This window comes from Melospiza melodia, chromosome 13 (assembly GCF_035770615.1).
Source record: "Melospiza melodia melodia isolate bMelMel2 chromosome 13, bMelMel2.pri, whole genome shotgun sequence".
In the NCBI taxonomy this organism is placed as follows: Eukaryota; Metazoa; Chordata; class Aves; order Passeriformes; family Passerellidae; genus Melospiza; species Melospiza melodia.
This window is the reverse complement of record NC_086206.1, coordinates 1,307,354-1,334,429: the sequence shown is the minus strand read 5'-3', so window position 1 is coordinate 1,334,429 and position 27,076 is coordinate 1,307,354.

Genomic DNA, 27,076 nt, shown 5'->3' with positions numbered 1-27,076 from the left:
TCAAGCACTGATACCCAAAAGTGAAAACTATCTTCAAGCACTAGGAGCCACTGGCCAGCCACAAAATGCATTCTTCCTGAAACCACTTCAGTGTAAAATCAAGAAGAAAATGGGAATACATCAGTTTCTGTATTTACCAAACTCACCCAAATCTGTCCTATGCAGGGATTTGCTTGAAAATTTGGAAGCAACAGTTCCGTTTAGAAAAAGAAAACTTCAATGGAAGGTACCTGAACACAAATGAGTGGTTTCAGCAGTAGGACTGACAACTGACACCAGACCAACAAACAAGAAGAACTAGTTAGAGGAAGTATTGAATCAGGTATACCCAAGAGTATGGGATACTGATAGCCCAGGAAAATCAAAACGAGCAGACCCTATGAAAACTGAGCTACAGACAAGAGTTAAGGCAGTCGTCAGAAAGCAATACCCTTGAAGATTAGAAGCTAGGAAAGGAATATAGCCAACACTCAATTAAATCCCTGACATCAGGACTATTGGAAGAATGGCAGCCAAAATTTAATACTGCTACATCAGCAATAAAGAAACCTAATGGAACTTAGAGACTGGTGCCAGATTTCCAGGCAATTAATGGTTTATACCTTACTAGCTTACTAGCTAAGCTTGGAGACGATTTTATTTGGTGCGGGGAAGGTCCATGGGCAGGTGCTGTCGAGAGCCGTTCCCTCTTGGTCTGAGAGACCAGCTCCCCCAGCCCACCCTGCTCTCAGGCCCGGAGGTTGTAATGTGCGCTCGACCGGCAGCCGAAGGAGGGCTCTTGACACCGTGTCTGATGCAACAGGGTTTATTGAAGGTAGGTCAGAGGGTGCAGGTTGGGTGAGGGTGAGAAGAGGGACAGGAAGAGGCAGGAGCACAAGCACTGTAACATGACACATAAGGCACCTGCAAGCTGCTGGGGAAGCCTCAAGTCGGCTCAGTGAGCCACATGTGCTCTCAGCATTGGGACAGCCACCTTTCCCTCAGTGAGCCTCACATCCCAGGGTCAGCAAATCAAGAGGCACCAGGCATGCTGTAGGTGACTCAGAGCGAGTGCAGAGGGTCATGGTGGCCAGGGGCCAGAAGCAGGCAGAAAGCCATCGGGGCTGGGGAAAAGGCTCTGCTCTGCTTACGGCGTGGGCTGAGGGCTGGGAGAGCTCCATTTCCCCCTTGAGATGTTGGAGACGGGGCCCTTCACCCTCCTGATAGGGCTGCAGGCAGCCAAAGGAGTACGACGACACAAGGCCGAGAGCAGCAAAGCAAAGAGCCAGCTGTGCGCAGCACAGGGAGGTGGCCCAGTGCAAAGCCAGCATGGCACCCTGAAGGTGCCCGCTGCACTCTCATGTGTGCCTGGCCTGGGAAGGACAGGAATGTCCGTGGTCCAAGAGGGCCTTTCTGTGGCCCCTTTGGGCTCAAAGCTGCTGCTCTTCTGGCTCCATGGGGCCTAAAGCCACAGAGCTCGGCCTCCCCCACAGCAACAGGAACAAGACTTGGATATCAGGCAGTGGAGCTCAATGCCTAAAGCTCAGGGGCAGGGGCCTCCAGTCTGGAGCACAGGGAGGGCACACGCCCAGCCCCACAACTGCTGGCCTCACAGCCCTGAAAGGTAAGGACCAGGGTTCCACGCCTGATTCCAGGGGATCCCTCCCACTTGCCACTGACCTTGAAGCACCAGAGCAGCCGGCTGTCAGCATCAAGGCGGCTGCCAGGGGGCTGCTTATGGCCTCTGACAGCCAATTGCTCAGGGCTTAGCAGTGCCTCAACCCCTCAGGGTCTCCCCCAGCCTGGCCAAGCTGCCCGGCAGCAGCGCCACAGTCCCACAGCAGCTCCAGAGCAGCCCCATCCAGAGGCACCTGGGAGCCCTCAGCACTGCAGCCAGCAGCACACGGCCAGGAGGGCACGGATGGCCCTTCCTGCCCGGCACAGGGCTTGAGGCCATCTCCAGGCACCGCTCTGGCAGGGATCCCCACAGCTCCGGCCCCTGCCCAGTCGCTCTGTGGCCGGCACAAAGGCTTCAGCAGAACCACCAAAGGCCAAGGGGCTTCTGGCTATTTTCCCTGCAACACTGCACACCTGGGCAGCTGGCTGAGCACAAGCACCCTTTTCCCCCTCTTCTCCTATGCCCTACTGACCCTGTGCAGGAAAAGAAAGATCCTGGGACTCTGTGTATTGTAAGATATTCTATTCTATTCTACTCTAAGATATTCTATACTCAACAAAACAGAAAATACAAACAGAAAAATCTCAAAGAACAAAAAGAAAATCCCTGCTGGCTCAAATGGCTCCAGCAGACAGTCTTGCAGATCATCTCTCAGCGGAGCTCCAGCAGAACAGCAAAGCAGTGCCGCACAGACGAGGCCGTTTCCTCCACGCACTGCGGAACTGATCTTGCAGCTTACGCCATGGGGAGTAGGAAGCTCTCTGTACGGCCCGGAGAACTAAACAAGATTCAATGGCAGCATCTCTGATTGCAGGACTGCTGTCATAGGCCATTTCTTCAAGGGCTGCAAGAGAGAGGAACAGAGGCAAGGTCAGATCCCGCATGTGCAGGGAGCCAAGGAGATCCCCCTGCCAGGGCCGTCCCGGTCGGCTCTCGCCATGGCCCGCAGGGAGCAGGGAGCAAGGGGATCAGCCCGAAGGTGCTGGACACGAATGGCACACGTGGCCCTGAAATCTCTGTGTGCTCTGCCCACGGGTGCAGATCCCTCCGCAGCCGGAGCAGGGCTTGCAGCTGCCCCCTCCAGCCCCCGCGGTCAGCCCGCTGCCCTCACTCACTCACCAGTGCAGATCAGCTGGAGCTCTTGCTGCTGCCCCCTCAGGTGCCGCCCGGCCATGCCTGTGAACACAGAGCCTGTCACGGCGCCAGCGGCACAGCTCCCTGCCAGCGGCGCTGCCGGCGCTGTGGCCACACGGGCTGCTGGCCGGGCAGGGCTCAGCCCGGGCCCTTGCCGCACGCTGCCGCCCCAGGGCACGGCTGCCAGAGGGCGGCAGCAGCAACGCCCAGGCCAGGCGGGGCTCCACGGCGCCGGGCCGGGCTGGCGCTGCCGGGGCAGCAGGCGGGGCCGGGGCCGAGCTGCGGCGGGCCGGGGAGGAGCCCGGGCTCGGGACTCACCCATGAACCTGCTGGCCGCCTCTCGCAGGGGCTCCTGTGGGCTCTGCAGGTAGCGCAGAGCCCGGCGCAGGTGCTCGGCCGCTCGGCTCCTGTCCGCTGCCAGCTGGAGAGAGCGGCAGGAAGGAAGGGTTGGCGCGGGCTCAGCTCCTGGGCCGGGCGCTGCCTGCGCCCAGCGCCAGCCTCCCCTGCCCGCACAGCCCTGAGGCGCGGCCAGCAGCCGCTGGCCAAGGGCTCCCGAGGGGAGGGGGCGGAGGGCCGGCTGCTGCCCGGGGAGCCGCGGTGCCGGCCCGCAGCCCTGCCGGACCGGGGCTCCATGGGCACCCGGCTCGGGCCCACGGGAGCCTGGAGCAGAGCCCGCGCGGCCTCTGGCTGCAGCAGCGGGCACAGCTGCCAGCCCCGCACACTGAGCACCGCCCCCAGGGACCTTCGCCATGCTGAGGCTGGGGGTTCTCGGCTGCTCTTACCAGGCACTCGCCAAAGCTCTGATCCAGGTGTAGCATTTGTTCGATGTCCCTCCTCTTCAGGAATCTGGCTGAGGAATGCAGCGTTTCCCGGGAGGCCTGGAGAGCAGCAGAGATGCAGAGATGGCCCCACAGTCCCGGGCACAGGAGCATCCCAGTGGCACAGGCTGGAGGAGGCTGCAGCCCGCAAGGTGCCGGGGCAGCAGGCAGCCCAAGCCCCTGCCGGGGGGACAGCAGGTGGCCGCAAGTGCTCACCTCAGCAACAATCTGATTCTCATCATGGCAGTGGAAGTAGAGAGGGAGCAGGCTCTGGCGCACGTGGGACTTGAGGGCCTTTCTTCCCTCTTCTGTTGATAAGTCCAGCATCTCTTGAAAGACAGCCATGGAGCTCAGCTGCACCTGGATATCATCCTGGATGAAAGGAAAGGGCAAAAGACCTGAGCATCAGCTGCTTCAGGCCCCCAGGGCACAGGCCTGCATCTGCACAGGGCACCAAGGGTCCGGACAGCAGCCAGTGGCCGTGGCTGTGGGCACAGAGCCTTACGCTGTCAAAGAGTGGCAGGAGCGCCTCAGCCAGCTGCAGGGCGATGGGGGTGGCTATTGGGGCACCATTATCCAGGAGCAAATATCTCAGTAAAAGAATGCTCATCCTGATCATGTCGCTGTCATTTTCTTCCAGGAGCTCCACAAGACTTCTGGTCAGGCTCCGCAGTTTTTCGGCCTGTGCGGAACACCACTTTGTGAAAGGCCGCCCTGCTGCCGCAGGGCCCAGAGGCCAAAGGCCTGTCCCGAAGCACTGGGGCAGCTGAAGCGGGAGGCAGGAGAGCTGGGAGCAGCTGACCTAGCGGCCGAAGCCCATGCAAGGCCAAGCGACTGCGTTGCCCAGCCCCACACTGCCTGCACAGCTTCAGCCACTGCCCCCTTCTCACCATCAAGGGATTCTTGCCCAGCACTACGAGGCCTCGGAGTGCCAAGTAACGCCTGGCCATGTGCTCGCTCTGCAGGTTCTGTGCCAGGATCTCCAGAACACTGTCACTGCATTCGCTCAAGTCCAGGCACTCGAGGACCTGAAGGGCACAGGGCAGTGACAGGGGAGCCGGCCGGCAGGAGCCCGGAGCTGCACAGGGCCGGGCCCAGGCAGCAGCACAGGGCACGGGCACTGTCCTGGCAGCTGTGGCTGCGAGAGGCCAGAGGGCTGGGAGGCAGCTCAGCCAGGCAGCGCTGGCCTTGAGGCTCACCTCCACAAGGAATGCCAGGGCAGGGAAATCCCAGTATGGCATCTCTTCACCGAGCATGGCGAGCAGGTAGAATGCAACCGCGGAACAAAAGTGGATGGCTAAGCGGCAAATTTCTCTGAAGAGGGGAAAACGGAAACAAGACCCTGAGCTAGTGAGGCAAACCTCTCCCAGGCGTGACTCATCCAGTTCTCGTCTTTCCACAGCACCCTTCCAGCAAGGGGGCGTGGGCCATTTGGCAGTTGGTTGCTCATGGGCACCCTCCTCTGCCAACCTTTTCCAGTCCGCTTGGCCGTTCCTTTAGTGACAAGGCCCTCTGGCCCATGGCCACCACGGACACTTTGTGGGCCATCTGGGCACAGAGCAGCAATGTCAAAGGCAGTGGGGAGAAGGGGGTCTCACCTGGCAAGCAGAGCCACGGCAAAGTGGTGAGTGTCAAGAGAGAGCAGCGTGTCCCAGGCACACCTGCGCTCCATTGCCACCACCACATCCTCGCAGCGGAGAAGGCAGAGCAGGGACTTCAGGGTGCGCACTGCAAACCTGTGTGCAGAGCAAAGCCCAGGTCACACTGGCAGCACTGGCTCCTTGGCAGGCCACGTGGCAGGGACAGGAGGAGTGGCATGGAGCACCTGTTGGGGCTGGTGGCAAGGCCGTGCTCTTCCTGGCATCCCTTCCAGAAGGTGTCCACCGCCTCTGGCATATCCAGAGTGCTGAAGAACACTTGGAATAGCAGATGCACAAATAGGCGGGGGAAATACACCTTCAATATCCGTGGCAGACAGGGCACCTGGAGGATCTTCCACATCACCACGGTTGCCTGCAAAGGACAAAGCCCACCGAGACAGCGCTCAGTGCCGAGGCGTGAGTGTGGCAGGGAGAGGCCCGGAGAGACCTTGGCAGGGGGAGCACGGGGCCTGGTGGGCCTGAAGCTGCCCCTGGGCCAGGTTTCAGGCCAGCGCCTGAGGCAGGGAGATGCAGTGGGGGAAGGAGGATGGAGAGCTGCTGGAGAGGCAGCCTTGGGGCCAGCAAAGGCCAGTTGCAGAAACTCACAGCCAGGGCAAAGATACCCGTTTCATCCCCATCGGAGGTGCAGGTGCTGTACTCTGGCCAGCTCCCCAGCACATCCAGGAGGATCAGCTGCGCCAGCTCCACAGTCCTGGCTGAGCCCATGATGGTCTTCCACATGGCCATGGCAGCTCTGCAGGGTTAGAGCTGTGTCTCAGGAGCGTCTCAGACAAAGCACCGGGGGCAGCTGAGCTGGCTGCCATATCTGCCTGGGCCCACTGCCTCCCTGCCAGCAGCAGCCCGACAGCCCAGCCCTGTGGGGACAGAGCCCTGAGAGGCGGCAAGGGAGCATGGCAGCAGGCTCAGGGGCTGTCATAGCAGGGCTGGGAAAGGGAGCAGCCAGAGGGCCCTGGAACTCTCTGTTGCTCAGACACCTGGGCAGGCTGTAACAGGGTGATGGGCTGGGGAGGCCTGAGCCCTGTGGGCAGGTGGGCCCCATACCTGTCACAGGACGGGGCCACTCGCAGGAGCGTCATGACTGCGTCATTTGGCTGTGCTTCGGTGAGATCCAGCAGGGTCTTGTCCAGCCTGTGCTCAGCAGAATCGTTGGCCATGAGCCACTGGTGGATGTAGCTCACCATGGCAGGCACCTGGAGAAGGCACAGGGAGACTTGGAAAGCTGCCAGAGGGAGCAATGTTCCCAGCTTCCCCAGAGAAGTGCTTCCCTTCCCACCCCACTGCCATGTGGCCTGAAAGGCTCACAGCAACCAGCATGCGTGGCTGGGGAGGCCAAGCAATTGCTGGGAGGATCAAAGCCTGGCCACAGGCTGCTTACTTGCTTTGGAGTGTATAAATGTTCCTCTACAAGCATAGAGAGCAAGGCAGCACTGGTCTTGCTTTGGAAGATGGGCGAGTACGGTCTGAGGCCTCTGCCCGTGGCGATGGTCTCTTCCTCCTCGATTCTCTTGAGGAAGAGGCAAACGAACTGTAGGAGAAGGGCAGGAAGCCGGGGATGTTGCATGGAGTGCTCCACACACGGTGCTGGGCTGAGCAGGGACAGCAGGCCCAGCCCAGGTGGGGGTGGCTGCAGGTACCTGCGCTGTTCTGCGGAAGCGGCCACGGCTGGACTCCTGCTCTTGTGTGCGCTCCAGGGCTGCATCTGGCAAAGAGCGAGCGCAGCCAGAGATGAGGGACTGTGGGAGAGGCCGGAGAGCACGGCCCAGCCCTGCGCTCCCCAGGCAGGGAGAGCCCCGGGATGCCCCAGGGGATGGAGCACAGCCACTGCGGGGTGTCTGCCCGGCCCCTCTTCCGTCCTGTCCGTGGGCCTGTCCCCAAGGGATAGCATGGCACAGCACGGCATGGCATGGTGTGGGGCCAAGCTGGCAGCAGGCTCCAGTCCTGTGGCCCAGCCGTGCCACTCACCCTCCTGCGGTGGCTGGAACGGCACCACCGCTTCAGTCTGCTGTGCCGGGGCAGCTCCAGGGCCTTCTTCCTCCTCCTCCACCCAGGCCAGCTCAGGCACGGCCAGGTGTCTCTGCAACATGTCTCTGCCTGGATTTGTGGCTACTTGCAGGAGAGATGCCCTGGAAAAGCTCCAAGTCACCAAATCAGGCAGGGTGCCTGGAAGGCACCTTCAAGTAAGAAGCCTCAGGAAGGCTACAGGACAGCAAGTCCTGCACTCGGTCTCAAGGGCTCCTGCCACAAGGACAGGAGACTCCTGTCAAGAACTGTGGTCTGGCCTCAAGGGCACCTGCAGAAGAGAAGCCTCAGGGAGACCACGGGTCAGCAAGTCCTGTGGTCTGGCCTCGAGCTCAGCTGCAGGAACAAGGCTTCAGAAAAGCTCCGGGTGGGACGCGAACGAGCGCGCTGTGCGGGGGCTCCTCACGGCACCGCTCTGTCCCGTCCTGTCCCGTCGCGTGCTCTGAGCACTGTGGCGTGCTCTTGTCACCACCAGCTCCTATGTCACCAGATGTCATAGATGGTCCCTTGGACACCCGGTTCTATGTCACAATGACTGTGTGGCACCGTGTCACCAAGGGCCCTTGCACACACAGCCGCCTGCCTTGGCGCCAGCCCCAGCCCACCCAAAGTGGCCCCGGTTGGAAGGAATGGCTGGCGCCAGGAGTCTAAGCCAGGCCGACAGGATCTTTAAGAAGGGCTCAGAGCACCAGCGAACGCTGCCCTGCTCTGTGGGCTCAGGGCAGCAGAAGGAGCCCCCAGGGCTGCCGTCGCAGCCGTTCTGGAAAGGGCACAGGGCCTTGCAGGGAAGCTGGCACGGCCTCCCTGGGACACGTCCCGGCTGGTGGCCGTCCTGGTGTGACAGCGCACAAGGAACGTGTGGGCCCGAGCATGAATGCTGCTCTGAGGCCTGGGGCCCGCGGAGCGCTGACACCAGCAGGTGTGGCAGAGTCCCTGGCCAAGCAGACCTGCCACCGCCCGAGCCCTGGCAGCACTGGTGCCTGACTCCTGCCCCAGAGACCTGCGCCCCCAGGGAGCTTCTGTGCCAGAAGGAGCCAAAGCCCACGTGCATGGGGGGCTGTGCTCCTAGCTGCAGGGGCTGATGGCAGGAGCACCTGCAGCAACTGCTGGCACACTTGGTCTCTGTCAGATGATGTTGCTCCTTCCTGAAATGAATTTTTCTCATGGAAGGCATTGGCAGTAGCACCAGAGCACCATCCATTGCTGAGTTTTGCAGGGCAATTAGAATGCAAAGTTAACAGTCTGAAATTTCCTTGTGCTTTTCTCACTCTCTTCCCCACATCCTGGAAAAAATAGAATCTGCCCAGCCTCTGCTATTCTCAGCTTCAGTTGCTGCATGTCTTGCTCTGGCAGCTCATGTCCAGACAAAACTGTGTCCCTGCTGAGCACAGCAAGAAGCGGCCACAAAGTGGCAAGTTCCCCAGTGAACATCAAGGCAGATACGTGGAAGTGCAGAGCATAAGGACAACTCTGGGAGGAGAAGCTCTTCTGTGTCTCTGATGATGGTGCCCACACCCTGAAGCAGCAGCCAAGAGAAGCGCTGGAAGCAGACGGGCGCAGTTTTGGGGCAGCACAATATCAAAAGTTATGAAACCATTAGCCAGAATGCAAAGGAGGACTGCAAGGCTGGAGTGTGGCCTGGAGGGGAAGCCCTAGATGCAGCTGAGGCCACTTTGTTCAGCCTGGAGGAGAGTAAAGGGCGTCATTGTGGTCTTCAACCTCCTCCTGAGGGGAATCAGAGGTGCTGCTGCAGCTCTCGTCACTGTTGGGACCAGTGACAGGACTGGAGAAAAGGGCAGGGAGCTGGGACGGGGCAAGTTTCATTTCCGTCTCAGGAAAAGGTTTTTCACCCAGAGCACGGTCAGGCACTGGGACAGGTTCCCCATGGACGCAGCCCAGCGGAGCCCGGGCTGGCTCTTGGGAAAACTGCGGCGCTGCGCCAGGAGTGGGGAACGGCCAAGGCGTGGGTTCTGCCTGCGGCTGAACCTGCTGAGCCACTGCTCAGTGGTTCAGGATCTACTAACTGCAGCACAGAGCAGGCCAAAGAGAAGGAGGAGGCTCCTCGATGGTGAGGTTCCACAGGCCAAGGTTTATCCCAAGGGAAGGATTCAGCAGCATAGAGCCGCCAGCACTTCTGTGCATGAGATTTTATCGGGGTACAACTCGGGGGGGTGGATACAAAGGATTGAGCAAGAAGGAATCTGCAGGGGAGGAGCGAGGGGATTCCATCAGTTGCTTGGGACTAATTAGGACAGATGAGAGGAGAGGGTAGGACACGTGGGCCAGAGGGGCTTCCAGCAATAGGGGATTCCAAAGGGGTGGTGCAGTCAGGGGTTGGTGCAAGGCAAAAGTGACAGGGAAGGTTCAGGAATAAAGAGCTGGATTATCTTGAGAGGCAGGGAAGGAGCTGGAACAAAGAGCGGGGAATGGCATGAGGGACAGCTTTGAGGGAGGGAAAAACCTAGGGGTAAACCAACTTGGGGAAAATACGGGGTACATGAAAAGAAACCATTCTACGATAACTGATAAATAAACACGAACCGGAACACCCCAGGGAAATGGGCACAGCATCAATCCCGTCTGAGTTTGAGAAGTGTTTGAACAACTTGGAGCAGTCACCCAAGCTTTTAGACACTACATCCAAAGTCAAGGGTTGTGACCTCTGGGTTTACATGAGTATATACTCCTGAGTATGACTTTAGGCAGTGTTTTAAGAAACTCGTTTTATGTCCGATCATACCCCAATTCCTTGTAGATTGTGTGGAATGTGGAATGCTTTTGTTTTCACTTCTTGTTAGGACTATAAAAAAGAATATTCGTGCTGGGTGACTCGGAGACAGCCTGTGTATGTTAAGTGTAGTCTACAGGGGATAAAGAGAAGGAAACAAGAAGTACTAATAGATCCGGCTAAGTTTGGAAATTTAGGTAGCATGAAGAATGAATAACACAAGAAGTAAAGATGGTATTAAAAAGAGTGCACTAGAATGTAATTTAGCAGATGAGAAAGATTTGGGAGGAGTCCCAGAGGGTAATTTTTCATGTAAGGTAATGTGATGAAATACTCTTACCCAATGGTAGGCTTAGTATCAATTAGAAAGTGGTGAAAAGTGACCCCCTAATGGAACGTTATGATCCATTGTTACAGTTGATGTTATTTTTAAGACAAGGAGAAAAATGGATCCAGTGATATATGCAGACATGGTTTTTACCCTGAAGAATAAACCCAAGTGTCAGAAAGAATGTGGCTTTGATTTGGCCCCACGGGACCTTTAGTCCTAACTTTGGAAAGAGATAAGAGGCAGAAAAGAAAGAGATGTCATTTAGCACACAGCATAAGGCAGAGATGTTTGAAATTGGCTCAAATTCACCAGGAAGACTGTGTTCTAGGTGTCCAAGACTTAGAGCTGAGTTAGCCCAGGCCAGCACGGGTACACTCCACCTCACGCAACCACTCCGGCCCCTGAATGAAAGCCAAATGAAGGCCGTGAGGATGAGATGAATAATCCAGGCGAGGGGACAATTTCAGGGACCTCCAGTGACAACCAACACAAGGAATAAAACCAAGAAAGCTTGGCCTTTAGTCACCCCCTTAAGGCAAGTCTTGAGTCCCCCAGGAGAAGCCATGTGGGTGAACATCTGCTTTTCTACTAGTGACCTCAAGAGTTGGTGGCAAAAAGTTAAAATGGATAGAGAAAACGCTAGCAAAGCAGCAAAAAGATTGGAGTTGATAGTCAAGAGTCAAGAGCCAGACTGAGGTGATAGTGATTTCATATTGACAGAGCTAACCAAACCAGCAGAAGAGTTGGTGATCAAGGTGGCCAGAGCACGTGTGCAGGGACAAATTGCTAGCGGAGCCTTGCAAGGTACAATGGACCAGCTGTGTCCTACTGCAAGCCCTTTGTGGGACGCAAACCATGCAGGCAGCTGTGCAATGTTAACCAGGTACCAGGACATAGTCACATTGGAATTAAAAAATGCCATTCCAAAACTTGGAATAACTTGATCAGTAATAGATAACGTTACACAGGGACAGCACAAGTCACCCACTGACTTTGTGGACAGGCTGTGAGCAGCTGCATGTAAATGCGCAGCCCTGCATCCCTGGTCAGATATGGGAAAGCAGCAGTGGGTTTCCCTGATGCCAGGGCAATCTAGCCCAGATGTCAGGCAGAAATTTCAGAAGCTGAAAGAGCCTGTCAAGAGAGACTTAAAGGCATGAATGAGAAAAGCATAGAAAGTGTATGATAATCAAGAGAGAGCAAATAAAGAAGAGCTCCCTGCAGCCATGGTGGCAGCTCTGGATCGGCACCAGGGAGAGGCCGGACGTGGGCGTGGATGAAGCAGTGGCAGGGACGAAAAGAGCAGAGGCAGAGGAGGTTCAAAGCAGCCACAGACCAAGCTGGGGCCAAATCAATGTGCATCTTGTAAGAAATCAGGACACTGGAAGTAAGGCCAGTGCCCAGAGTTGGCAGACAAAGTACACAAAACTCTTGCAGCCACTCTAGATGATAAGAAATGACCGAGACTGGCAATTCTTACCCTAGCAGGTTACCGGTTAAAATACAGCTAGAGAATAATAAAGAAGTTGAATTTTTAACTAATTGTGGAGACACATTTTCACTCTTGAATCAAGCACTGATACCCAAAAGTGAAAACTATCTTCAAGCACTAGGAGCCACTGGCCAGCCACAAAATGCATTCTTCCTGAAACCACTTCAGTGTAAAATCAAGAAGAAAATGGGAATACATCAGTTTCTGTATTTACCAAACTCACCCAAATCTGTCCTATGCAGGGATTTGCTTGAAAATTTGGAAGCAACAGTTCCGTTTAGAAAAAGAAAACTTCAATGGAAGGTACCTGAACACAAATGAGTGGTTTCAGCAGTAGGACTGACAACTGACACCAGACCAACAAACAAGAAGAACTAGTTAGAGGAAGTATTGAATCAGGTATACCCAAGAGTATGGGATACTGATAGCCCAGGAAAATCAAAACGAGCAGACCCTATGAAAACTGAGCTACAGACAAGACTTAAGGCAGTCCGAGAAAGGCAAATCAGCCAGGAATTAGGGATGTCCCCAAGGAAATAGCTGTGCAGGCAGGCATGTTGTGGTACTTTTGTGCTCTTCTTGGGTAGTCCTTCGCAGCTGCTGTGTTCTTGGAACTCAGGGCTTTCTGGTTAAAAAACTCTAACCCTGGGCCATACTCAAACCTCAACGCTAGGAAGGAAAATCAACCTTAGGTTGGGGATGGTCTCATGGAAATAGCAGTGGAGGCAGCCAAGTTGTGTCACTTTTGCACTCCCGTTGGGATGCCTTGAACAGCTGCAGTGTGCCTGGAGCACAGGGCTTCCTGTTTTTAAAAGTTCTAGGCCTAAGCCTAACAGTAACCCTAGGAAGGAAAATCAGCCAGGTATTAGGGTTCTTCGTAAGGAAAAAGCTGCGAAAGCAGCCATGTTGTGGCACTTTTGCACTCCCTTTTGGATGCCTTTCACAGCTCCAGTGTGCCTGGAGGTCTGGGCTTCCTGATTTTCAAAATCCTAGCACAAGGCCTACCTAACCCCAACCCGACGACGAGAAAGGCAAATCAGCCAGGAATTAGGGATGTCCCCAAGGAAATAGCTGTGGAGACAGGCATGTTGTGGTACTTTTGTGCTCTTCTTGGGTAGTCCTTCGCAGCTGCTGTGTTCTTGGAACTCAGGGCTTTCTGGTTAAAAGAACACTAACCCTAGGCCTAACTCAAACCTCAACGCTATGAAGGAAAATCAGCCTATGGTTCGGGATGGTCTCATGGAAATAGCAGTGGAGGCAGCCAAGTTGTGTCACTTTTGCGCTCCCGTTGGGATGCCTTGAACAGCTGCAGTGTGCCTGGAGCACAGGGCTCCCTGGTTTTAAGAGTCCTAGGCCTAAGCCTAAGAGTAACCCTAGGAAGGTAAATCAGCCGGGTATTAGGGTTCTTCCTAAGGAAAAAGCTGTGAAAGCAGCCATGTTGTGGCTATTCTGCGCTCCCTTTGGGATGCCTTTGGCAGCTACAGTAAGCCTGGAACTCAGGGCTTCCTGGTTCAAAAAATCCTAGCTCTAGGCTGAACCCTAACCCTAACCCTAGGCAGATAAATCAGCCTAGGTATTGTGATGGTGCCAAGGAAAAAGCTGTGATAGCAGCCATGTTGTGGCACTTTTGCACTCCCTTTTGGATGCCTTTCACAGCTCCAGTGTGCCTGGAGGTCTGGGCTTCCTGATTTTAAAAATCCTAGCACAAGGCCTACCTAACCCCAACCCGACGACGAGAAAGGCAAATCAGCCAGGAATTAGGGATATCCCCAAGGAAATAGCTGTGCAGGCAGGCATGTTGTGGTACTTTTGTGCTCTTCTTGGGTAGTCCTTCGCAGCTGCTGTGTTCTTGGAACTCAGGGCTTTCAGGTTAAAAGAACAGTAACCATAGGCCTAAATCAAACCTCAACGCTAGGAAGGAAAAGCAGCCTAAGGTTGGGGATGGTCTCATGGAAATAGCAGTGGAGGCAGCCAAGTTGTGTCACTTTTGCACTCCCGTTGGGATGCCTTGAACAGCTGCAGTGTGCCTGGAGCACAGGGCTTCCTGGTTTTAAAAGTCCTAGGCCTAAGCCTAACAGTAACCCTAGGAAGGTAAATCAGCCAGGTATTAGGGTTCTTCCTAAGGAAAAAGCTGTGAAAGCAGCCATGTTGTGGCACTTTTGCACTCTCTTTTGGATGCCTTTCACAGCTCCAGTGTGCCTGGAGGTCTGGGCTTCCTGATTTTAAAAATCCTAGCACAAGGCCTACCTAACCCCAACGCGACGACGAGAAAGGCAAATCAGCCAGGAATTAGGGATGTCCCCAAGGAAATAGCTGTGGAGGCAGGCATGTGGTGGTACTTTTGTGCTCTTCTTGGGTAGTCCTTCGCAGCTGCTGTGTTCTTGGAACTCAGGGCTTTCAGGTTAAAAGAACAGTAACCATAGGCCTAACTCAAACCTCAACGCTAGGAAGGAAAACCAGCCTAAGGTTGGGGATGGTCTCATGGAAATAGCAGTGGAGGCAGCCAAGTTGTGTCACTTTTGCGCTCCCCTTGGGATGCCTTGAACAGCTGCAGTGTGCCTGGAGCACAGGGCTTCCTGGTTTTAAAAGTCCTAGGCCTAAGCCTAACAGTAACCCTAGGAAGGTAAATCAGCCAGGTATTAGGGTTCTTCCTAAGGAAAAAGCTGTGAAAGCAGCCATGTTGTGGCACTTTTGCACTCTCTTTTGGATGCCTTTCACAGCTCCAGTGTGCCTGGAGGTCTGGGCTTCCTGATTTTAAAAATCCTAGCACAAGGCCTACCTAACCCCAACGCGACAACGAGAAAGGCAAATCAGCCAGGAATTAGGGATGTCCCCAAGGAAATAGCTGTGGAGGCAGGCATGTTGTGGTACTTTTGTGCTCTTCTTGGGTAGTCCTTCGCAGCTGCTGTGTTCTTGGAACTCAGGGCTTTCAGGTTAAAAGAACAGTAACCATAGGCCTAACTCAAAACTCAACGCTAGGAAGGAAAACCAGCCTAAGATTGGGGATGGTCTCATGGAAATAGCAGTGGAGGCAGCCAAGTTGTGTCACTTTTGCGCTCCCCTTGGGATGCCTTGAACACCTGCAGTGTGCCTGGAGCACAGGGCTTCCTGGTTTTAAGAGTCCTAGGCCTAAGCCTAAGAGTAACCCTAGGAAGGTAAATCAGCCGGGTATTAGGGTTCTTCCTAAGGAAAAAGCTGTGAAAGCAGCCATGTTGTGGCTATTCTGCGCTCCCTTTGGGATGCCTTTGGCAGCTACAGTAAGCCTGGAACTCAGGGCTTCCTGGTTCAAAAAATCCTAGCCCTAGGCTGAACCCTAACCCTAACCCTAGGCAGATAAATCAGCCTAGGTATTGTGATGGTGCCAAGGAAAAAGCTGTGATAGCAGCCATGTTGTGGCACTTTTGCACTCCCTTTTGGATGCCTTTCACAGCTCCAGTGTGCCTGGAGGTCTGGGCTTCCTGATTTTAAAAATCCTAGCACAAGGCCTACCTAACCCCAACCCGACGACGAGAAAGGCAAATCAGCCAGGAATTAGGGATGTCCCCAAGGAAATAGCTGTGGAGGCAGGCATGTTGTGGTACTTTTGTGCTCTTCTTGGGTAGTCCTTCGCAGCTGCTGTGTTCTTGGAACTCAGGGCTTTCAGGTTAAAAGAACAGTAACCATAGGCCTAACTCAAACCTCAACGCTAAGAAGGAAAACCAGCCTAAGGTTGGGGATGGTCTCATGGAAATAGCAGTGGAGGCAGCCAAGTTGTGTCACTTTTGCACTCCCGTTGGGATGCCTTGAACAGCTGCAGTGTGCCTGGAGCACAGGGCTTCCAGGTTTTAAAAGTCCTAGGCCCAAGCCTAACAGTACCCCTAGGAAGGTAAATCAGCCAGGTATTAGGGTTCTTCCTTAGGAAAAAGCGGTGAAAGCAGCCATGTTGTGGCACTTCTGCGCTCCCTTTGGGATGCCTTTGGCAGCTACAGTAAGCCTGGAACTCAGGGCTTCCTGGTTCAAAAAATCCTAGCCCTAGGCTGAACCCTAACTCTATCCCTAGGCAGATAAATCAGCCTAAGTATAGGGATGTCCCCAAGGAAAAAGCTGTGAAAGCAGCCATGTTGTGGCACTTTTGCACTCCCTTTTGGATGCCTTTCACAGCTCCAGTGTGCCTGGAGGTCTGGGCTTCCTGATTTTAAAAATCCTAGCACAAGGCCTACCTAACCCCAACCTGACGACGAGAAAGGCAAATCAGCCAGGAATTAGGGATGTCCCCAAGGAAATAGCTGTGGAGGCAGGCATGTTGTGGTACTTTTGTGCTCTTCTTGGGTAGTCCTTCGCAGCTGCTGTGTTCTTGGAACTCAGGGCTTTCTGGTTAAAAGAACAGTAACCATAGGCCTAACTCAAAACTCAACGCTAGGAAGGAAAACCAGCCTAAGATTGGGGATGGTCTCATGGAAATAGCAGTGGAGGCAGCCAAGTTGTGTCAATTTTGCGCTCCCCTTGGGATGCCTTGAACAGCTGCAGTGTGCCTGGAGCACAGGGCTTCCTGGTTTTAAAAGTCCTTCGCCCAAGCCTAACAGTAACCCTAGGAAGGTAAATCAGCCGGGTATTAGGGTTCTTCCTAAGGAAAAAGCTGTGAAAGCAGCCATGTTGTGGCACTTTTGCACTCCCTTTTGGATGCCTTTCACAGCTCCAGTGTGCCTGGAGGTCTGGGCTTCCTGATTTTAAAAATCCTAGCACAAGGCCTACCTAACCCCAACCTGACGACGAGAAAGGCAAATCAGCCAGGAATTAGGGATGTCCCCAAGGAAATAGCTGTGGAGGCAGGCATGTTGTGGTACTTTTGTGCTCTTCTTGGGTAGTCCTTCGCAGCTGCTGTGTTCTTGGAACTCAGGGCTTTCTGGTTAAAAGAACAGTAACCCTAGGCCTAACTCAAACCTCAACGCTATGAAGGAAAATCAGCCTATGGTTCGGGATGGTCTCATGGAAATAGCAGTGGAGGCAGCCAAGTTGTGTCACTTTTGCACTCCCGTTGGCATGCCTTGAACACCTGCAGTGTGCCTGGAGCACAGGGCTTCCTGGTTTTAAGAGTCCTAGGCCTAAGCCTAACAGTAACCCTAGGAAGGTAAATCAGCCGGGTATTAGGGTTCTTCCTAAGGAAAAAGCTGTGAAGCAGCCATGTTGTGGCTATTCTGCGCTCCCTTTGGGATGCCTTTGGCAGCTACAGTAAGCCTGGAACTCAGGGCTTCCTGGTTCAAAAAATCCTAGGCCTAGGCTGAACCCTAACCCTAACCCTAGGCAGATAAATCAGCCTAGGTATTGTGATGGTGCCAAGCAAAAAGCTGTGATAGCAGCCATGTTGTGGCACTTTTGCACTCCCTTTTGGATGCCTTTCACAGCTCCAGTGTGCCTGGAGGTCTGGGCTTCCTGATTTTAAAAATCCTAGCACAAGGCCTACCTAACCCCAACCCGACGACGAGAAAGGCAAATCAGCCAGGAATTAGAGATGTCCCCAAGGAAATAGCTGTGGAGGCAGGCATGTTGTGGTACTTTTGTGCTCTTCTTGGGTAGTCCTTCGCAGCTGCTGTGTTCTTGGAACTCAGGGCTTTCTGGTTAAAAGAACAGTAACCATAGGCCTAACTCAAAACTCAACGCTAGGAAGGAAAACCAGCCTAAGATTGGGGATGGTCTCATGGAAATAGCAGTGGAGGCAGCCAAGTTGTGTCAATTTTGCGCTCCCCTTGGGATGCCTTGAACAGCTGCAGTGTGCCTGGAGCACAGGGCTTCCTGGTTTTAAAAGTCCTTCGCCCAAGCCTAACAGTAACCCTAGGAAGGTAATTCAGCCGGGTATTAGGGTTCTTCCTAAGGAAAAAGCTGTGAAAGCAGCCATGTTGTGGCACTTTTGCACTCCCTTTTGGATGCCTTTCACAGCTCCAGTGTGCCTGGAGGTCTGGGCTTCCTGATTTTCAAAATCCTAGCACAAGGCCTACCTAACCCCAACCTGACGACGAGAAAGGCAAATCAGCCAGGAATTAGGGATGTCCCCAAGGAAATAGCTGTGGAGGCAGGCATGTTGTGGTACTTTTGTGCTCTTCTTGGGTAGTCTTTCGCAGCTGCTGTGTTCTTGGAACTCAGGGCTTTCTGGTTAAAAGAACACTAACCCTAGGCCTAACTCAAACCTCAACGCTATGAAGGAAAATCAGCCTATGGTTCGGGATGGTCTCATGGAAATAGCAGTGGAGGCAGCCAAGTTGTGTCACTTTTGCACTCCCGTTGGCATGCCTTGAACAGCTGCAGTGTGCCTGGAGCACAGGGCTTCCTGGTTTTAATAGCCAGCCGGCCACTCCCAACTACAGGCCCCCTAACACAAACAACGGCGCTTTTCCCTGGAAAACAAAACTCGCCTGCCAACATTTTGATGGCAGATTGCAGGAGCCACTTGGTACTATCAAACCAGCCCAACTTGGCACTGGTGCCACCATGGGTCTGGTCACCATCCTGCCTATCGTAGCTTTTCAGGAGCCAGCCGGTCACTCCCAGCCATAGGCCCCCAGACACAAACCTCGGCCTGTTTCCCTGGCAAACAAAAGTAAGCTGCCCCGCTTCTGGATGGCAGATTGCAGGAGCCACTTTGCACCATCAAACCAGCCTGACTTGGCACTGGTGCCACCTCTGGTCTGGGAACCATCCTGCGTATCCTGGATTCTAAGGAGCCAGCCAGCCACTCCCAGCCACAGGCACCCAAACACAAACAACGGCGCTTTTCCTGGAAAACAAAACTCGCCTGCCAACTTTTTGATGGCAGATTGCAGGAGCCACTTGGTACTATCAAACCAGCCCACCTTGGCACTGGTGCCACCATGGGTCTGGTCACCATCCTGCCTATCGTAGCTTTTCAGGAGCCAGCCGGTCACTTCCAGCCATAGGCCCCCAGACACAAACCTCGGCCCGTTTCCCTGGCAAACAAAAGTAAGCTGCCCCGCTTCTGGATGGCAGATTGCAGGAGCCACTTTGCACCATCAAACCAGCCTGACTTGGCACTGGTGCCACCTCTGGTCTGGGAACCATCCTGCGTATCCTGGATTCTAAGGAGCCAGCCAGCCACTCCCAACTACAGGCCCCCAAACACAAACAACGGCGCTTTTCCCTGGAAAACAAAACTCGCCTGCCAACTTTTTGATGGCAGATTGCAGGAGCCACTTGGTACTATCAAACCAGCCCAACTTGGCACTGGTGCCACCATGGGTCTGGTCACCATCCTGCCTATTGTAGCTTTTAAGGAGCCAGCCGGTCACTCCCAGCCATAGGCCCCCAGACACAAAGCTCGGCCCGTTTCCCTGGCAAACAAAAGTAAGCTGCCCCGCTTCTGGATGGCAGATTGCAGGACGCACTTGGTACTATCAAACCAGCCCGACTTGTCACTGGTGCCACCTCTGGCCTGGGAACCATCCTGCGTATCGTAGACTCTAAGGAGCCAGCCGGCCACTCCCAGCCACAGGCCCCCAAACACAAACAACGGCGCTTTTCCCTGGAAAACAAAACTCGCCTGCCAACTTTTTGATGGCAGATTGCAGGAGCCACTTGGTACTATCAAACCAGCCCAACTTGGCACTGCTGCCACCATGGGTCTGGTCACCATCCTGCCTATCGTAGCTTTTCAGGAGCCAGCCGGTCACTCCCAGCCATAGGCCCCCAGACACAAACCTCGGCCCGTTTCCCTGGCAAACAAAAGTAAGCTGCCCCACTTCTGGATGGCAGATTGCAGGACACACGTGGTACTATCAAACCAGCCCGACTTGTCACTGGTGCCACCTCTGGCCTGGGAACCATCCTGCGTATCGTAGACTCTAAGGAGCCAGCCGGCCACTCCCAGCCACAGGCCCCCAAACACAAACAGCGGCGCTTTTCCCTGGAAAACAAAACTCGCCTGCCAACTTTTTGATGGCAGATTGCAGGAGCCACTTGGTACTATCAAACCAGCCCAACTTGGCACTGGTGCCACCATGGGTCTGGTCACCATCCTGCCTATCGTAGCTTTTCAGGACCTAGCCGGTCACTCCCAGCCATAGGCCCTCAGACAGAAACATCGGCCCGTTTCCCTGGCAAACAAAAGTAAGCTGCCCCGCTTCTGGATGGCAGATTGCAGGAACCACTTGGTACTATCAAACCAGACCGACTTGGCACTGGTGCCACCTTGGGTCTGGGAACCATCCTGCGTATCGTGGATTTTAAGGAGCCAGCCGGCCACTCCCAGCCACAGGCCCCCAAACACAAACAACTGCGCTTTTCCCTGGAAAACAAAACTCGCCTGCCAACTTTTTGATGGCAGATTGCAGGAGCCACTTGGTACTATCAAACCAGCCCAACGTGGCACTGGTGCCACCATGGGTCTGGTAACCATCCTGCCTATCGTAGCTTTTCAGGAGCCAGCCGGTCACTCCCAGCCATAGGCCCCCAGACACAAACCTCGGACCGTTTCCCTGGCAAACAAAAGTAAGCATCCCCGCTTCTGGATGGCAGATTGCAGGACGCACGTGGTACTATCAAACCAGCCCGACTTGTCACTGGTGCCACCTCTGGCCTGGGAACCATCCTGCGTATCGTAGACTCTAAGGAGCCAGCCGGCCACTCCCAGCCACATGCCCCCAAACACAAACAACGGCGCTTTTCCCTGGAAAACAAAACTCGCCTGCCAAATTTTGATGGCAGGTTGCAGGAGCCACTTGGTACTATCAAACCAGCCCAACTTGGCACTGGTGCCACCATGGGTCTGGTCACCATCCTGCCTATCATAGCTTTTCAGGACCTAGCCGGTCACTCCCAGCCATAAGCCCCAGACACAAACCTCGGCCTGTTTCCCTGGCAAACAAAAGTAAGCTGCCCCGCTTCTGGATGGCAGATTGCAGGACGCACTTGGTACTATCAAACCAGACCGACTTGGCACTGGTGCCACCTCTGGTCTTGGAACCATCCTGCGTATCGTGGATTCTAAGGAGACAGCTGGCCACTCCCAGCCACAGGCCCCCAAACACAAACAACGGCGCTTTTCCCTGGAAAACAAAACTCGCCTGCCAACTTTTTGATGGCAGATTGCAGGAGCCACTTGATACTATCAAATCAGCCAAACTTGGCACTGGTGCCACCATGGGTCTGGTCACCATCCTGCCTATCGTAGCTTTTCAGGAGCCAGCCGGTCACTCCCAGCCATAGGCCCCCAGACACAAACCTCGGCCCGTTTCCCTGGCAAACAAAAGTAAGCTGCCCCGCTTCTGGATGGCAGATTGCAGGAGCCACTTTGCACCATCAAACCAGCCTGACTTGGCACTGGTGCCACCTCTGGTCTGGGAACCATCCTGCGTATCGTGGATTCTAAGGAGCCAGCCAGCCACTCCCAGCCACAGGCACCCAAACACAAACAACGGCGCTTTTCCCTGGAAAACAAAACTCGCCTGCCAACTTTTTGATGGCAGATTGCAGGAGACACTTGGTACTATCAAACCAGCCCAACTTGGCACTGGTGCCACCATGGGTCTGGTCACCATCCTGCCTATCGTAGCTTTTCGGGACCTAGCTGGTCACTCCCAGCCATAGGCCCCCAGACACAAACCTCGGCCCGTTTCCCTGGCAAACAAAAGTCGCCTGCCCCGCTTCTGGATGGCAGATTGCAGGAGCCACTTTGCACCATCAAACCAGCCCGACTTGGCACTGGTGCAACCTCTGGTCTGGTCACCATCCTGCCTATCGTAGCTTTTCAGGACCTAGCCGGTCACTCCCAGCCATAGGCCCCCAGACGCAAACCTCGGCCCGTTTCCCTGGCAAACAAAAGTAAGCTGCCCCGCTTCTGGATGGCAGATTGCAGGACGCACTTGGTACTATCAAACCAGCCCAACTTGGCACTGGTGCCACCTTGGGTCTGGGAACCTTCCTGCGTATCGTGGATTCTAATTAGCCAGCCAGCCACTCCCAACTACAGGCCCCCAAACACAAACAACGGCGCTTTTCCCTGGAAAACAAAACTCGCCTGCCAACATTTTGATGGCAGATTGCAGGAGCCACTTGGTACTATCAAACCAGCCCAACTTGGCACTGGTGCCACCATGGGTCTGGTCACCATCCTGCCTATCGTAGCTTTTCAGGAGCCAGCCGGTCACTCCCAGCCATAGGCCCCCAGACACAAACCTCGGCCCGTTTCCCTGGCAAACAAAAGTAAGCTGCCCCGCTTCTGGATGGCAGATTGCAGGACGCACGTGGTACTATCAAACCAGCCCGACTTGTCACTGGTGCCACCTCTGGCCTGGAAACCATCCTGCGTATCGTAGACTCTAAGGAGCCAGCCGGCCACTCCCAGCCACAGGCCCCCAAATACAAACAATGGCGCTTTTCCCTGGAAAACAAAACTCGCCTGCCAACTTTTTGATGGCAGATTGCAGGAGCCACTTGGTACTATCAAACCAGCCCAACTTGGCACTGGTGCCACCATGGGTCTGGTCACCATCCTGCCTATCGTAGCTTTTCAGGAGCCAGCCGGTCACTCCCAGCCATAAGCCCCCAGAGAAAAACCTCGGCCCGTTTCACTGGCAAACAAAAGTAAGCTACCCCGTTTCTGGATGGCAGATTGCAGGACGCACTTGGTACTATCAAACCAGCCCGATTTGTCACTGGTGCCACCTCTGGTCTGGGAACCATGCTGCGTATCGTGGATTCTAATTAGCCAGCCGGCCACTCCCAGCCACAGGCCCCCAAACACAAACAACGGCGCTTTTCCCTGGAAAACAAAACTCGCCTGCCAACTTTTTGATGGCAGATTGCAGGAGCCACTTGGTACTATCAAACCAGCCCACCTTGGCACTGGTGCCACCATGGGTCTGGTAACCATCCTGCCTATCGTAGAATTCAGGAGCCCGCCGGTCACTCCCAGCCATAGGCCCCCAGACACAAACCTCGGCCCGTTTCCCTGGCAAACAAAAGTAAGCTGCCCCGCTTCTGGATGGCAGATTGCAGGAGCCAATTTGCACCATCAAACCAGCCCGACTTGGCACTGGTGCAACCTCTGGTCTGGGAACCATCCTGCGTATCGTGGATTCTAAGGAGCCAGCCGGCCACTCCCAGCCACAGGCCCCCAAACACAAACAACGGCGCATTTCCCTGGAAAACAAAACTCGCCTGCCAGCCTTTTGATGGCAGATTGCAGGAGCCACTTGGTACTATCAACCAGCCCAACTTGGCACTGGTGCCACCATGGGTCTGGTCACCATCCTGCCTATCGTAGCTTTTCAGGACCTAGCCGGTCACTCCCAGCCATAGGCCCCCAGACGCAAACCTCGGCCCGTTTCCCTTGCAAACAAAAGTAAGCTGCCCCGCTTCTGGATGGCAGATTGCAGGACGCACTTGGTACTATCAAACCAGCCCAACTTGGCACTGGTGCCACCTTGGGTCTGGGAACCTTCCTGCGTATCGTGGATTCTAATTAGCCAGCCAGCCACTCCCAACTACAGGCCCCCAAACACAAACAACGGCGCTTTTCCCTGGAAAACAAAACTCGCCTGCCAACATTTTGATGGCAGATTGCAGGAGCCACTTGGTACTATCAAACCAGCCCAACTTGGCACTGGTGCCACCATGGGTCTGGTCACCATCCTGCCTATCGCAGCTTTTCAGGAGCCAGCCGGTCACTCCCAGCCATAGGCCCCCAGACACAAACCTCGGCCCGTTTCCCTGGCAAACAAAAGTAAGCTGCCCCGCTTCTGGATGGCAGATTGCAGGACGCACTTGGTACTATCAAACCAGCCCTACTTGTCACTGGTGCCACCTCTGGCCTGGGAACCATCCTGCGTATCGTAGACTCTAAGGAGCCAGCCGGCCACTCCCAGCCACAGGCCCCCAAACACAAACAATGGCGCTTTTACCTGGAAAACAAAACTCGCCTGCCAACTTTTTGATGGCAGATTGCAGGAGCCACTTGGTACTATCAAACCAGCCAAACTTGGCACTGGTGCCACCATGGGTCTGGTCACCATCCTGCCTATCGTAGCTTTTCAGGAGCCAGCCGGTCACTCCCAGCCATAAGCCCCAGAGAAAAACCTCGGCCCGTTTCCCTGGCAAACAAAAGTAAGCTGCCGCGCTTCTGGATGGCAGATTGCAGGAGCCACTTCGTACTATCAAACCAGCCTGACTTGGAACTGGTGCCACCTCTGGTCTGGGAACCATGCTGCGTATCGTGGATTCTAAGGAGTCAGCCGGCCAGTCTCAGCCACAGGCCCCCAAACACAAACAACGGCGCTTTTCCCTGGAAAACAAAACTCGCCTGCCAACTTTTTGATGGCAGATTGCAGGAGCCACTTGGTACTATCAAACCAGCCCAACTTGGCACTGGTGCCACCATGGGTCTGGTCACCTTCCTGCCTATCGTAGCTTTTCAGGACCTAGCCGGTCACTCCCAGCCATAAGCCCCAGAGAAAAACCTCGGCCCGTTTCCCTGGCAAACAAAAGTAAGCTGCCCCGCTTCTGGATGGCAGATTGCAGGAGCCACTTTGCACCATCAAACCAGCCTGACTTGGCACTGGTGCCACCTCTGGTCTGGGAACCATCCTGCGTATCGTGGATTCTAAGGAGCCAGCCAGCCACTCCCAGCCACAGGCACCCAAACACAAACAACGGCGCTTTTCCCTGGAAAACAAAACTCGCCTGCCAACATTTTGATGGCAGATTGCAGGAGACACTTGGTACTATCAAACCAGCCCAACTTGGCACTGCTGCCACCATGGGTCTGGTCACCATCCTGCCTATCGTAGCTTTTCGGGACCTAGCTGGTCACTCCCAGCCATAGGCCCCCAGACACAAACCTCGGCCCGTTTCCCTGGCAAACAAAAGTAAGCTGCCCCGATTCTGGATGGTAGATTGCAGGAGCCACTTGGTACTATCAAACCAGCCCAACTTGGCACTGGTGCCACCTTGGGTCTGGGAACCATGCTGTGTATCGTGGATTCTAATTAGCCAGCCGGCCACTCCCAGCCACAGGCCCCCAAACACAAACAACGCCGCTTTTCCCTGGAAAACAAAACTCGCCTGCCAACTTTTTGATGGCAGATTGCAGGAGCCACTTGGTACTATCAAACCAGCCCACCTTGGCACTGGTGCCACCATGGGTCTGGTAACCATCCTGCCTATCGTAGAATTCAGGAGCCCGCCGGTCACTCCCAGCCATAGGACCCCAGACACAAACCTCGGCCCGTTTCCCTGGCAAACAAAAGTAAGCTGCCCCGCTTCTGGATGGCAGATTGCAGGAGCCACTTTGCACCATCAAACCAGCCCGACTTGGCACTGGTGCAACCTCTGGTCTGGGAACCATCCTGCGTATCGTGGATTCTAAGGAGCCAGCCGGCCACTCCCAGCCACAGGCCCCCAAACACAAACAACGGCGCATTTCCCTGGAAAACAAAACTCGCCTGCCAACCTTTTGATGGCAGATTGCAGGAGCCACTTGGTACTATCAACCAGCCCAACTTGGCACTGGTGCCACCATGGGTCTGGTCACCATCCTGCCTATCGTAGCTTTTCAGGACCTAGCCGGTCACTCCCAGCCATAGGCCCCCAGACGCAAACCTCGGCCCGTTTCCCTTTCAAACAAAAGTAAGCTGCCCCGCTTCTGGATGGCAGATTGCAGGACGCACTTGGTACTATCAAACCAGCCCAACTTGGCACTGGTGCCACCTTGGGTCTGGGAACCTTCCTGCGTATCGTGGATTCTAATTAGCCAGCCGGCCACTCCCAACTACAGGCCCCCAAACACAAACAACGGCGCTTTTCCCTGGAAAACAAAACTTGCCTGCCAACATTTTGATGGCAGATTGCAGGAGCCACTTGGTACTATCAAACCAGCCCAACTTGGCACTGGTGCCACCATGGGTCTGGTCACCATCCTGCCTATCGTAGCTTTTCAGGAGCCAGCCGGTCACTCCCAGCCATAGGCCCCCAGACACAAACCTCGGCCCGTTTCCCTGGCAAACAAAAGTAAGCTGCCCCGCTTCTGGATGGCAGATTGCAGGACGCACGTGGTACTATCAAACCAGCCCGACTTGTCACTGGTGCCACCTCTGGCCTGGGAACCATCCTGCGTATCGTAGACTCTAAGGAGCCAGCCGGCCACTCCCAGCCACAGGCCCCCAAATAAAAACAATGGCGCTTTTCCCTGGAAAACAAAACTCGCCTGCCAACTTTTTGATGGCAGATTGCAGGAGCCACTTGGTACTATCAAACCAGCCCAACTTGGCACTGGTGCCACCATGGGTCTGGTCACCATCCTGCCTATCGTAGCTTTTCAGGAGCCAGCCGGTCACTCCCAGCCATAAGCCCCCAGAGAAAAACCTCGGCCCGTTTCACTGGCAAACAAAAGTAAGCTACCCCGTTTCTGGATGGCAGATTGCAGGACGCACTTGGTACTATCAAACCAGCCCGATTTGTCACTGGTGCCACCTCTGGCCTGGGAACCATCCTGCGTATCGTGGATTCTACTTAGCCAGCCGGCCACTCCCAGCCACAGGCCCCCAAACACAAACAACGGCGCTTTTCCCTGGAAAACAAAACTCGCCTGCCAACTTTTTGATGGCAGATTGCAGGAGCCACTTGGTACTATCAAACCAGCCCACCTTGGCAGTGGTGCCACCATGGGTCTGGTAACCATCCTGCCTATCGTAGAATTCAGGAGCCCGCCGGTAACTCCCAGCCATAGGCCCCCAGACACAAACCTCGGCCCGTTTCCCTGGCAAACAAAAGTAAGCTGCCCCGCTTCTGGATGGCAGATTGCAGGAGCCACTTTGCACCATCAAACCAGCCCGACTTGGCACTGGTGCAACCTCTGGTCTGGGAACCATCCTGCGTATCGTGGATTCTAAGGAGCCAGCCGGCCACTCCCAGCCACAGGCCCCCAAACACAAACAACGGCGCATTTCCCGGGAAAACAAAACTCGCCTGCCAACCTTTTGATGGCAGATTGCAGGAGCCACTTGGTACTATCAACCAGCCCAACTTGGCACTGGTGCCACCATGGGTCTGGTCACCATCCTGCCTATCGTAGCTTTTCAGGACCTAGCCGGTCACTCCCAGCCATAGACCCCCAGACGCAAACCTCGGCCCGTTTCCCTTGCAAACAAAAGTAAGCTGCCCCGCTTCTGGATGGCAGATTGCAGGACGCACTTGGTACTATCAAACCAGCCCAACTTGGCACTGGTGCCACCCTGAGTCTGGGAACCTTCCTG